This window comes from Convolutriloba macropyga, chromosome 9 (genome assembly GCF_964194025.1).
Source record: "Convolutriloba macropyga chromosome 9, txConMacr16.3, whole genome shotgun sequence".
Taxonomy (NCBI): domain Eukaryota; kingdom Metazoa; phylum Xenacoelomorpha; order Acoela; family Convolutidae; genus Convolutriloba; species Convolutriloba macropyga.
In genome coordinates, this window is record NC_134476.1 from 27,934,439 (window position 1) to 27,948,671 (window position 14,233).

General features: G+C 36.5%; 1 protein-coding gene and 1 long non-coding RNA gene across 3 annotated transcripts in view; one reads left to right on the plus strand and one right to left on the minus strand.

Moving 5' to 3' along the window:
- Positions 1-14,233, plus strand: part of LOC142345707 (uncharacterized) — a 577,332-nt gene that overhangs the window by 267,289 nt on the left and 295,810 nt on the right. The gene's annotated exons all lie outside the window — the stretch shown is intronic.
- On the minus strand, positions 4,861-5,338 carry LOC142345301 (uncharacterized). The gene is made up of 2 exons (XR_012759306.1): positions 5,280-5,338; positions 4,861-5,203 (listed from the first exon to the last, which is right to left on the minus strand). It is a non-coding gene; the product is annotated as an uncharacterized LOC142345301 (long non-coding RNA).

Consider the following 14,233-nt stretch of genomic DNA (forward strand, 5'->3'; position numbering starts at 1 on the left):
GCAATAATGCAAGGCTAACCGTTTTCCATTACGAATCACTAGCTGATTTGAATGATTGTCCCCTAGTACGGCATCTTTGATTGCGTTCGGTATCGCTATTTGCTCATGAGTACACAAGCATCCGTGTTTGACCCTCATATCCCGCCAATAAGAGTGAATACATGGGCTTATATCCATGAGCCGTTCCGCATCGTTGCGATGACGCAATCTCTCACTTCCTTTAGGATGGCATCTTTTCCAGTGAGAATTGCCAATAGTTTTTTATTGAAAGTTCGATTGATTTTGCCAGTCATTCTGAGGTCATCCGCAGTATCCACCCACTAGTAGATGGCGTTGTATCTGTATTAGAAGAGGTTTTTGTTCCGGGTGCTGTGTTGCAGGTCGAGTTGTCCAATAAGGTTACTAGGGCTTCGGTAGGCGTTGATTTATTGGATTTACCTCTTGGTATATCTGAAATGGCGTTGACTAAATCATTTTCTATGTAGTGAATACTAGAGTGATTTTGGGCGAGAAGCGAGATATTTTTGGGTTGGTTGTTTTTATAGTTGGAATTTTTCATTTTTCCGCCTAATCGAAAGAATTTGTGGTAAGTATTTGAGTTGGTATCAGACATGAGCTTTATTGGGCTTTATTGTTCATATCAATCAATTTCTTTTTTGTCTGACCTTTACATTGTAGGTGCAGCATATTTGATGAAGGAAAGTGATTTTTGCAAGAGTGGATTATTTAGTGCAAATTCTGGTTTCGAAATTATAAGGGGTATATGCGACGCAATTGACGTTTTTAAGTAGAGATTAAAACAATTATTTGGTTGTGTCAAGTGCGATACAATTGGTAACAAAGTATTTTCGGAGTTGGTGAAAGCGATACTTTTGTCTTAATCTAAATTTTTGAATTGTCATGAATTAAATTAGGTGTTTGCGTTGCAATTGACCTTTTTTAGTTTTGTAACGGTGAATTTAGCATTAGAATGTTATCTAATTTTTGTAATGTTTGTTGTTTGTGTTTAATAAGGTGTTTAAAAGAATTCCGAATTTTAGATATTGTCGCTACCAAAAAATGTTTATCGTAAGATGAATTTTTCTTAGCTTTGGCGAAAGGATTTCTAGAAATGTAATCTACAAGGACTGTTTTTGCTGCAGGCATACGTTCAATTGTGAAATTATACGGGAGTAGCTGGTCAATCCATCTAAAGAGTTGGCTATTATATTAATTTTTTTATCTATGTTCCTTGAGGATTGATTGTAAAGCTCGTTGGTCGATTATTGCAGTGCAATCTTTTCCGTAGCGATAGTATTTGAAATAGTTGACTGACCAAACAAATTACAGTAGTTCTAGTTCGTTGACACTATAGCGTTCTTCTGTGGAATTGAGAAATCGTGATACAAACGCTATCGGTTTCAATCCATCAGGAGTGTTTTTCTGAGTGCTGCACCGACTCATGAACGGGATGAATCGCGTTTTACTCAAACGTCCAGTATTTTGGGATTGTAATGGCTATTTTCAGTGCTTGCAGCAATTTTTTCTTTTATGTTAAATTGTTTGGTATATATTTCAGCCCAGAGGAATTTGCTAGATAGTTTTAAGTAGTAGTCTAAGAGGGTGGCAAAGTTGTGCTTGATTTGGTATAAGTTTTCTACTGTAGTTTACTGATCCAGGAAAGGATCTCAAGCGTTTTAATGTCGATGGTGGTGATATGACTAAGATAGCTGCGGTTTTATTTTCAAGTAGTGATATACCAGTTTGGGTAAATTTCTAGCCGAGCCATTTAATTTCTGTTTTAGCGAATTGACATTTTTGGAGATTAATTCTCAAGTTGTCTTCATCTTATTTGTTAACACATTTGATGACATAACTGAGAAGATCAGATTCGGATCCCGTGCTAACAATGATAATATCATCGAGGAAACAGTACGTCTTTTGGAGACTAACCAGTGTGTACCACCAGATGAGGAAATTGCAACGCGATTGTCCGTTTCGCTCTACATGTGGAATTATAAATTTGGCTAAAGTATTTACCCCTTTTATCTTGTTGTTGTACCACTGCCAATCCAAGACTACTGAAATGGTATCTTCCAATGATGAGTTTGTGTCCATCCTCCACAACTCTTAGACAAGCTTTCTAACAAGTTCAGCCTTTATAGATGAACTTGGCTGAAATTTTACCCAGATTATTTATCAGTTCGTTAGAGAATGTTTTGAGATCTTCATCATGTTTGTGGTGATTCATCGTGCATATGGTGTACTGTTGAGAAATCTATAAGCCAGAGTTTTTAAAATGATACTGCATACACTGCCGGAACCAATCCTCGGGTTTGCTACGATTTTTTCGTATTGACTTCCCGTTTTCAGCGGTTCAAGTTGATTTGGACTATCACTAGACATAGCTGCTACATGGTCATCAGAATTGCTATCATAATTGGAATCGTAGACTTGATTATAGAATTGTTGATAAATATTTATACAGTTAGATTCCTCATCATCATTTTTGGTGGTAGTTGCGTCAATCTGATTGACGTTTGTTTGTTGCGGTTTGACGTTTGGGCCTGTGACTTTTGGGTTTGCTACTTTTAAAATATCCCGTAATTCCACAGTTATTGCTTTTACAGTTTGCGGGTCAAACTTCACGTTGTTTATGGCTCCAACGCTGACCACAATTAGCACAAATGCTAGTGTATTTGTAGTTTTGGGGAAGAGTTGGGTAGCGTGTGAAGTGTTTTCGTTGCTGCTGGTAATTCTTGTTGCAATTGCGTTCTTTGAAATAGTTACCGATCTATACCGATTGAGCGTTGGTATTCAGGTTTTGATTGATCTTTTGTTGGTTTTGAGCCCTCATCTCCAAGTGGATTGCACTCTCAGGAGCTTTTGTTGGGGACACTGTCCCTTTAATAAGTTCTTTTTGAGTACCATGATCTAACATGTCAAAAATGAAAGTGTCTCGAATTAATGTGGTTTCTTCTTCTCCCAGACTACATTTTTCCGCTTGTTCTATGAGTCGTCCATAGAAATTTTCACCGATTCTCCTTTTTGTTGTATAGAAGAGAAGAAAACGAAACGGTCTTAGGTTATGTTTCTAGTTTTTACCGGCAAATACTTACTTCATCACACGCCAAAATTTGCAATTAGCAATTATGAATTAGGGAAAATTACTTTTTGAAAATTCGACAGCCTTCTGTTCCAATGCATAGAAAGAGGAGAGGCGGCTTTCTGTTCAAATTGTACCCAAGGCTTATCGCCACACAAAATACCGATTTCGTCAATTTTCTTACATCTATTTTGCCATGTCACCTTTAGTTGTTGATTGCGGACTTTTCTATTGCGTTCGGTTGCCTGGCTGTGGTTCTCCACCGGTTCCTCATATAAAGGTTCAGGTGGGTACGTGACCGTTGAGGGTGGCCCGTTGAGCATTGTCTCCAATTGCATCCACTCTAGCCAATATGCCAATTTCCATTGCTGCGTCTATTTGTCCCACAAAGGGGATGTGTCATGGTGGGATTCTCTCAAAAAACGTCGATATGAAAAGAAGTCTTGCGGGAATGAACTGAAGACTGCGCCATTATATGCCTATTGATCGTGTTACTAGACGGTATTCTAGACAATTGTATTTCTGCCAGTTGATTTAGGCAATTGCGGTGCGATTGGCAATCTTAGAATATTACGATTGAAATCCAATTTAGGAATTGAGCATTTGCGACATGAAAGGCTATTCTGTTTCGAAGTTTACTTTTGAAAAGCGGTTGACCAAAACTGCATCCTTACTTCTGCTTTGTTAGGCTACGCACCCGTTTTGTTAGTCTGCGTACCTAGCATCTCTCTCGCACTCAGCACCCAGTTGAGCCAGATCAGTACCTCCTCGTATCTCTCTACTTCTGGTTTGTTCGGCCAGTTATTGAGCCAGATCAGTATCTCTCTCTCTTATCTCTCTGATCCTTACTTCTGCTTTGTTAGGCTGCACACCGGGTTTGTTAGTCTGCGCATCTTTACTGCGCACCCTCATCTTTACTGCGCACCCTTACTTCTGGTTTTGTTAGCTAGTTGTTTGGTTTTCCGACTGCAATTCCCGGTGGCGACTGTCATCTCTGCGCACCCTTACATTTGGTTATTGAGCCAGATCAGTATCTCCCTCGTATCTCCCACATCGGCACCGCAAATAACCCCTATTCTCAAGAGAAGAAGCTTTCATTGAAAATTAGCGCAACATAAATCGGAATAATAAGGATAAGCTGTTTTTTTACTTTACCGCAAATTTTTACATAATTTTGCGGTGAAATGCGGTGAATGCGGTGAAATTATGTATGTTCGCCGCTAGAGTAAAAAAAAGTCAAAAAGTCAACCACATTTGACTGCTTACTACAAGTACCGTCCTTGCACGGATTCCAAACTCACTCCCCGGATGCCAGGCACTTCATCAACATTGCGCCACTTCTCAATAAAATATAGCATAACTGTTTTGAATTTAATCAAATTCACTCTCCTTTATGTAATTAACACGCGTTGAACTTTTGTAAGATAAGCGGTTAAATTGCAAATTTTAGGTGATGTGGTTGAACGCGGTGAAAAATAAAGCGGTGAATGTGATGAAATTAGTACACTTCACCGCATAGGAAAACGCTTCGAATTGTCTCTTGTTCAATGAAGTAATCATTCGAATAAAAATAACGAATAATCCGTAATTTAAGCCGTAATTTTTAGGCCGTTATTTCACAACAAAGTGGCGAATTTATGTAATTTCACCGCTAAATTCAAGACCCAAAATTTTTTTTATGCTATAATCCGTTGTTTTTGTTTTCAAAGTTGATTTCAAAAACACCAAAGAGCCATGTTACATGCTATGCAATCGCTCAAAAGGGGTTATTGATATTGCAAATAAAAATGTTAAATTTAAAACATGGTTAGTTGAAAAACATGGGTCAATGGTCAAATGTCACAAAGGATAGCTCGTGCCAGCTGAGCCACTTAGATGGGCCAGAAAAGTTCAGCATTGGGGGCATTGACATCATGGTAGTCCAAGAGAACATATCCATCTGCAGTGTTGTTGTAAGTAGTGTTGCTCACTGCAGCAGAAGCTACTGCTGAATTCAGTGCCGTCTGAGAGAGTATTGGAGCACTTAGCACTACATACACACCCATTGACAACATACACAATCCCCAACACACAATACTCTTCACTACTGATGAAACCAAATCCATTCTGTTTGTGATGCTAAAATAGACATTTTATAACAGTATGATCAGGCATTATTAGAATCACTTTTAATTGCAAAGGTAAAGCTACTTACATTTAATTGGTTTTCCGGCTTTTTATAACTTAGAAGGTTTTATGAATGACACAAAACTTATAAACATCCAATTTCAACCCAAATTTATCACCGACGAAACCCGCCTTGTCTTGTATCATTGTGTGAAAACTGTCTTTTCGGATATGATTGTTGACTTTTCATTACTTTGCATGACACACTTTGTCAAAAGCAACGACTTCTCTTGAAAAATTCTGCTGTTGGCTTTTCCCACAAGAACCAATTCTTGGTTTGATTGCGGCCTTAGTGAACAAATAAATGAACGATGGATCTATTCTGTTTCGGCCCCCCAGTGTTTTTTATGACCCCCGTTAAAAATTATATTTTGTTATGTAGCACGTTACTATGTACGATAATAGCACGTGCGCCTGGGTATCAGAAAAGATTTATGCTCACTAAGCTCGCGGGGGGGGGGGGGGGGGGGGTGAGGCGGAACAGAATAGATCGTCAACGTTAATGGCATTGATGACACTGTTCTCATTATTATGGAGGGTGCATACATTATATGACCACTAAACTGGGGGGGGGGGGGGGCTATAATGGGGAGTTCCCGTCGTAGCCTCCCCTCCTCCACCCACGAAATCTTGCCCCGAGGGTTTTTAAGTATGAAATTACTCTGAACAGCCTGAATAGTTCGTCTGGTTTTCTTTTCTGGACAAAATGACCTACTTGTTTGATGTAAATAAGCTGTTTCATTACTGGTCTTACAAGCGGTGTCCCATTTTTTCACCCCTATTCATTTAACCCCCTATCATTTAACCCCGATTTATTCACCCCTGTATCATTTAACCCCTCTATCTTTTAACCCCACTATCATTTCACCCCGATTTTAATCCCTATAAAATGAGGATTATTAAATTAGCAATAAAATCATTTGGCCATGCCTCGCGGGCCATGGCCATGCCTCAGTGGCACGTGGGACTTGATATGAAACTATCACAACCGAACGTGGGATTCATCTATGCACTTAATTATGACAAAACATGCCTTTAATGTCTACTGCTAATTAGCGGGATGAAATGATAGAGAGGTGAAGTGATAGAGGGGTTAAATGATAGAGGGGTGAATAAATCGGGGTTAAATGATAGGGGGTTAAATGAATAGGGGTGAAATGAAGTAGAACCCTTACAAGCTAATATGGAAATACGCAGGGTAGGTACTGCAACATCAGAAACAGTTCCAACTGCTTTGCAGTCCCTCATCCTCATGTTCAAAATTGGGGTCTTTCTCATTATAGCCCCCCTCCCATGAAAATATAGCCCCCATTATGGTATAATTACCATGATTGGGAGGTCTATTGGTTCTCTGACCCCTAAGCTGGGGGGGGGGGGTCTATAAAGGGAAACACCTCAAAATTGTAATAGTTTTTTACTTTAGTTTTTATTTTTTATTTCTGTTCCGTTAGTTATATTTCAAGAAAGCAAGTTAACTCATAATAATAACTGTTTATAAAATTCTCCGAAGTTTTAGCGTAGAACCAATAAGATAAAAGTTGAGAAGCACACCACACAGATATATCGTCATTACTCAAAGACAAAGCAATGAAATTTCTCGTCCGGATTATTCATAAACAAGCCACCGTAATAATTGAAGATCAAAAATTCAGTTATAATGTGAACCCTATTGCTTTAGATAATAATGGTTCTCGTTATCATAACGATTTATTTCGTAAACTAATGGTTTCCGTCTTTAAGTTTATCTAACAGAAAGAGGAGAAACTCAACTTTCTGGTTGATGGGCAATAAAACTTCGACTAAGGCTCTTTGCAGCAAAGAGAAACAATTTTTCGGTTGATCCTCTCACTGCCAACTCTAAATTGAAATGCAAAACACCACCTATGTCCTACAATATGAACATCACAGGTTGTTTTCTATAAAACGTTGTTTTCATCTGTGCAGACAAAGTCACTTTTTAAGAATTGACTTTTAATAATATGACTTTGGATAACTTGGATGTCGCTTTGACCCCATTTTAGATATCGCATGATTTTATCAACACTTTTGGAAATATAGAGCCAGCTAACCATACCAGAGCCTTTATTTAATAAATCAGTGCTCTTAAAATGCAACAGCTTAAATTCATCTTTTTTTGCGAAAATTAAAAAACCAAACCGACTATCGTTGGACGAATTATTCTGCAAACCTAACCACTCAGCTACAACCCAAACCGACTATCGTTGGACGAATTATTCTGCAAACCTAACCACTCAGCTACAACCCTAGACGAGCAAGAAATCTTACAAGATCTTGCAAGATTCTTGCAAATAACGTTTATCTTGCAAGATCTTGCAAGATTCTTTCAAATAACGCTAATCCTGCAAGACGCAAGATCCGGACGCTTACCTTACAAGAATCTTACAAGAATCTTGCAAGATAGACGTCCGAAAATTTAATAACAAAAATAACAGTTCTAAACCCCAATTAACTCAAAGACCATGTTCTCTTATGAGTTCAGTCCATTGAAGGCAGCTCTCGGTTCAAAACAGAAAATTTGCCGTCGACAACGTATTTGAAAAACTTTCCACAAAAAAGATTCAATGATAATTTCATTAATTTATTCTGTTCCCACCAGACGTGAAGAACGTGAAGAAGCGAATGGACTCACAGAAAAATCTCGTTTACAGATAAAAAGGTCGATTAAATCATTTTATATCATAAGCTGGAACGTACTGGATGCTTTTCCATGACCATTTTTAGTGCTTAAATGGTCATGGAAGTGCACTAAAAATGGTCATGGAAAAGCATCCAGTACGTTCCAGCTTATGATATAAAATGATTTAATCGACCTTTTTATCTGTAAACGAGATTTTTCTGTGAGTCCATTCGCTTCGAATCATTATTAAGTTGCAAGTACCGCAAAAACAATTGTCAGTATTAAATTGAATATGATAAAAGATACAGTTCCTGTAAAAAACTCAATCAAACGTTTTGACTGGAGACAACATAACATTTTTCACTGATAAAAGGTGTACCTGGCGAAAATCGTAATTTTTTCTCATATTAAAATGCGTTCTAAATTCTCCCTATAGCAGAACGGTACTCCCACTGAGGTTTGCACTCAGTTTAAAGACAAAAAATAGAGTCCAAAACTTTTTGGACGGAATATAATTTTTTCTCTCGGGCCTCAACGGGAAGTTTCGTACCAACTTTGCCATCGATAACGTATTTGGAATAGTCGTTTCCATAAAAATGATTCAATGATCATTTCATTGGTTTATTCTTTTCCCACCAAACGTGAATAACGTGGTAAGCACTAGAAAATGGTCAGAGAAAAGAATCCAGTACTTTCCAGCTTATGATATATAATGATTTAATCGACTTTACTATCTTTAAACGAGAATTTTCTGTCCATCCAATTGCTTTGAATCATTATTATGTTGCAAAAACTGCAAAAAAAAACAATTGTCATTATTAAATTGAGACTGATAAAGGACATAATTCCATTAAAAAATTCAATCAACCGTTTTGACTAGCTGAACTTGCTCCCTTAATTTCTCTAGTTTCATTCAGTTCGTCTAGTTATGCCTTCCGAGCATTTTTTCTTTTTTTTCTGCTTTTTCTTTTTTTTTGTTGTTTTCGCGCCTGTTCTTTTTCCCCGATGCTTCTGCTCGCTCGTTTTCTCAATAAATTGTGCTCTCTCTTTCTCTCTCGCGCTCGCTCCGTCTCCCTCGTGCGCTCGCTCGTTCTCGCTTGTGCGCTCGCTCGTTTCAGCTTGATCTTTCATTTTCGCTCGATCACCTCTTTTTGATTTGTTTCTTTTCCCCTTTGCTTCTTTTCTTCCTATCCCCTTTCGCCTATAGCGATCTGCTTTTCTTTCTGCCTTTGTGTTCAGTGCGTTTTAACCCCACCCTTCTCTCTCTCGCTCCTTTACTTTCGCGCTTCAAGCCCACCCTTTTTCTGCGCCCCCTCTCATGTTCTTGTGTTTGTTTTGCCGATGTTCTGATAAGCGTGTGTGCTTTTGTTTTCTTGTGTAGCGCCAAAACCCCCAACCATTTGCGTGGCCTCTTTTGCGCATTTGGATGATGTTTCTACTTATATTTGTAAGCCTTAGCAATTTTAGGGTCTCTATTTTTTCTTTGGAGGTTAGAGAATAGGTTGAATCCTATTCTTTAATCTTCAAAGAAGCTAAAGAGGCCCATGCAGCAGCTAAAGACATGGTTCTGGCGCTTCTTTCAAGACGGTTATCTTGCAAGAGTCTTTTAAGATGGTCGCTTATCTTACAAGACTCTTGCAATTCGGACGGTTATCTTTCAAGATCTTGCAAAAATCTTGCAAGATAACCGTCCTCAACCAACTAGAGAAGAGTTTTGATTTTTTTCCGCTAACAATGATTTTAACCAAAAAAAAATTAGTTCAGAACGAGAGCATACAAAACGACAAACACTTCGTCCGAGAGCAATTAACAATCGGAACGCAGAGATGACAGCTTTTTTTCCTCGCCATAGAAAGTGAAATTGAAGTAAAATGAAAGTAACAAGAGTCTTTCCGTTTTTTTTAAAGCCTTGCTTCTTCATATTTCAAAAAAGTAGAAAACTAGTGGTAACCGTTTTGTTTAAAATAAACAATCAAAAGTAAAATCTTTGAAAAAAACTACCCTCAATTTCAACAGTCTTCACTAACTGTTATTTGGCTGAGTTAGAGAGCCATGCAGAGAAATATTGGAGTTGAAGAACCAGTGTTGTCTAACAGTAGCTCATTAATGAGCCTCTCTGGAATTTCTAAAAACCGATCTTGAGCATTAGCAGCAAATCAAAATAAGTTTCAAAGAGATAAAGCAAAAGAGAAGAGGAACTGTCAACCCTTAGAGTTTTCCTCCTCATTTTAGGTTGCTCCTTATTCCCTTCTTTAGGAGAGTGATTTTTGCTATACTTGCTCTTTTCGTGCGCTGGAGTACCAATTGGCTCACATGCTTTCAATTAAAAAAATATTTTGGATTATTTCCCTGCATTTTCTCCGTGGATAGACTTTCTTTTTTCATCCATAACAACATTGTGAAATTGGATAATCAATACTTTTTGATTATTTTGGAGTTTTTACTTTTAAAAACCATCAGAAAGTTTTCTGAAATGTCGTAAATTTAATTTTGATTTATCCACAAACAAAGAAAGTCCATGAATTTTTTGTGCTGTTTTTCTTTAATCAAACAACTTTCGTGAAAATGTTTAAAAAGATCTTTTCTACTTAGTGGAGCCGTTAAAGATAGAACATTTATCTTCCAGTTTGTTACAGACCGTACGATATTTTATCTGAATTACAAACAAACGCTTTTCCTTTTTAACCACGGCTCGAAACGGTCAGGTTGTATAATGAATAAAACCGGTTCAAGTGAAGCGTTTAGACGGCAGGTTTTTGAGTCCATTATTTTGTACCAGTAATCAATAGTGACGGACCTTTTAATCAAAACTCCAAGGATTCAAAGTCTGGTTGTAGGAAATCAAGTTATTTAAACCTCTTCCGAAAACATGAAAAAACCTTTGTGTCACAAAACATATTGCCACATGTTTCGTCCATAGGAGCAAACTCTGAAGCAAAAATTATATGTTCCCTTCTGCAGTTTCAGTACATTACTTGATACCTTGTCATCCAAGAAGTCATATTCGTTCTTTATTGATGTAAATCATATTTGTTTTTGCAAAACCTCGTTGCCATTTTTGCGTGAAAGTTTCAACAGCAAGTTTTATTCTTATTTTGATATGCTATCGTAATTTTGACTACTTGAGGTCATTTTTTTGCAGTTGGAATCAACTCCATTACATATTACGTTTCTGGACTTTCGGATTCTTAGATTTCTATTACAACGTTTTTTATTGCTTCAAAAAAGGCTGCACAATTGAAACGATTAAAGCGCATAGTTTTCATTTCTTCTTTCATTTTTTTCTTGCGGCGGTTTTTCAAGAACCCAAAGCATATCTTTTTTGAGTTAAAATGCCGTAAACTGCAAGTGCATGAATTTCTACCCACACCAGCGCCATTTAAGAAGCAACGAACAATATTAACACCAACTTGCCCTGGTCTGTTGATTTTTTCATACTCTTGAGCAGCTTATGCACAAAATTTTTGGAAGTAAAATAATTAATTCCTGCAAAAACGCTTGATATAACTTGAAACATATACTCCAGGACATAATCCCTCGTTTTACTAAAAAAGACTTTTGAGAATCAGCCAAGGTAACCATAAGATCCGATTGCATAAAAAAGGCTCTCAATAGTTTCTGAGGATTTGTATACTCTGACAACTTTAAGCACAATCTCAATTATTTCTAAACACAAACTCCGAAACAATCTCTCCTGACTCGCTTTTTTCCATGCTCTACAGTTGCTGCTTACTAGTAAGAAATACTCTTTTTCACCTCCCCTTTAGTTTTTTTCTTTTTTATCTCCACCTTCTGCCTGCTGAACATTAATACATTCAACCTTGAAGAGATTTTTTTTTAAACAAGCGAAATTTTTTAAAAACAATTCAATTTCGATTTGAATTGAAAACTAGACCTCATGAAACCCGATTTCATTTTTCTCGCAAATTTTTTATGGTAACAAAAAAGTTCGCCACTGGTGTCCGAATGTGGACCTCCGCGTTGGCACTCTGCAAACCTAACCACTTAGCTATAAAATTTTTGATTTTGTTTCGCTAACAAGGGATTTAACCAGAAAACTTCAATTCAGAACGCGAGCATACAAAAAGACATACACTTCATCCGAGAACAAGTAGCAATCTGAGTGCAGAGATGACGGTTCTTTTTTGCATCGTCATAGCCGTTGACATTGAAATTAAAGAAAAGTAATAACAGTTTTTCCTTTAAGTTTTGCCTCTTGTTATTTTAAAAAAACCTGTTTTTTTGAAATCTTTGTCTTTAAAACTATCACAGAATTTTTCTGAAACAACGTAAATTTAATTTTGATCTATCCACAAACAAAGCTAATCCTTGAACTGTTTTGTGCTGCTTTTCTTTAAAAAATTAGTTCTCATGAAAGAGTTGGAATTTTTTTTAATTAGTTGATCTGTTAAACATAAAAGAATTTTCCTCCAGATTGTTACAGACCGTACTATTTCTTAATTACGAACAAACGCTTTTCTTTTTAATCCAACGCTCAAAACGTTCAGGGAGTTTAATGACTAAAATTTAATCAATTGGAGTGTTAACACAGGAGATTTTTTGTCGTTTATTTTGAACGAGTAATTAATTGGGATAGGATATTCATCAAATTTCAATGAGTCAATGTCGAGATGTAGGAAAGTAGGTTTATTAAAACTTCTTCCGAAAATATGAAAAAAATTTTGTCAAGTGAAGCGTTTTGCTACATGTTTCATCCAGAAAGGAGGACTCTAAAGCCAAATTTCTATCTTCCAAGGGATCAATGTCTGATTGTAGGATAGTAAGTTTTTAGAAGCCTCTTCCAAAATCATGAAGAAGCCTTTGTCACACAAAGCATATTGCTTCATGTTTCATCCGTAAGAGCAGACTCTAAAGCAAAAATTATGTTCCTTTCTGCTGTTTCAATACATTACTTGATCTATTGTCAAGTCATATTCGTTCTTTATTGATGCAAATCAGTTTCGGTTTTGCAAAACCTCATTGCCATTTCTGTTTGAAAACTTCAAGTTTTAATCAAATTTTTTATGTTATCATTATTTTTGTCTAATTGGAGACATTTTTTGCGGTTGGAATTAATTCCATTACATATTAAGTTTCTGGACATTCGGGTTTTTTATTTTTCTTTTACAACGTTTTTTATTGCTTCGTAAAAAAGCTGCAGAAACATATTTTCCACTTCTATAAAGACATAAGGTGCCATGTTTTATCAGAAAAAAAAATGCTTAAGAAATTCCAGGACATAATCCATTGTTTTACTAAAAAAGACTTTTGAGAATCAGCCAAGGTAATCATCAGATCCGATTGCATGAAAAAGGCTCTCAATGGTTTCTCAGGATATTTATACTCTGACAACTTTAAGCACAATCTCAAATACTTCACCTGTATTGTCATGCAACATCTTTGGGAAAGCCTACGTTTTTTTTTAAATTTTTCTAAACACAAACTTCGAAACAATCTCTCCTGACTCGCTTTTTTCCATGCTCTACAGTTGCTGCTTACTAGTAAGAAATACTCTTTTTCACCTCCCCTTTAGTTTTTTTCTTTTTTATCTCCACCTTCTGCCTGCTGAACATTAATACATTCAACCTTGAAGAGATTTTTTTTTAAACAAGCGAAATTTTTTAAAAACAATTCAATTTCGATTTGAATTGAAAACTAGACCTCATGAAACCCGATTTCATTTTTCTCGCAAATTTTTTATGGTAACAAAAAAGTTCGCCACTGGTGTCCGAATGTGGACCTCCACGTTGGCACTCTGCAAACCTAACCACTTAGCTACAAAATTTTTTATTTTGTTTCGCTAACAAGGGATTTAACCAGAAAACTTCAATTCAGAACGCGAGCATACAAAAAACATACACTTCATCCGAGAAAAAGTAGCAATCTGAGTGCAGAGATGACGGTTTTTTTTCGCATCGTCATAGCCGTTGACATTGAAATTAAAGAAAAGTAATAACAGTTTTTCCTTTAAGTTTTGCCTCTTGTTATTTTAAAAAAACCTGTTTTTTTGAAATCTTTGTCTTTAAAACTATCACAGAATTTTTCTGAAACAACGTAATTTTAATTTTGATCTATCCACAAACAAAGCTAATCCATGAACTGTTTTGTGCTGCTTTTCTTTAAAAAATCAGTTCTCATGAAAGAGTTGGAAATTTTTTTTTTATTTAGTTGATCTGTTAAACATAAAAGAGTTTTCCTCCACATTGTTACAGACCGTACTATCTCTTAATTACGAACAAACGCTTTTCTTTTTAATCCAACGCTCAAAACGTTCAGGGAGTTTAATGACTAAAATTTAATCAATTGGAGTGTTAACACAGGAGATTTTTTGTCGTTTATTTTGA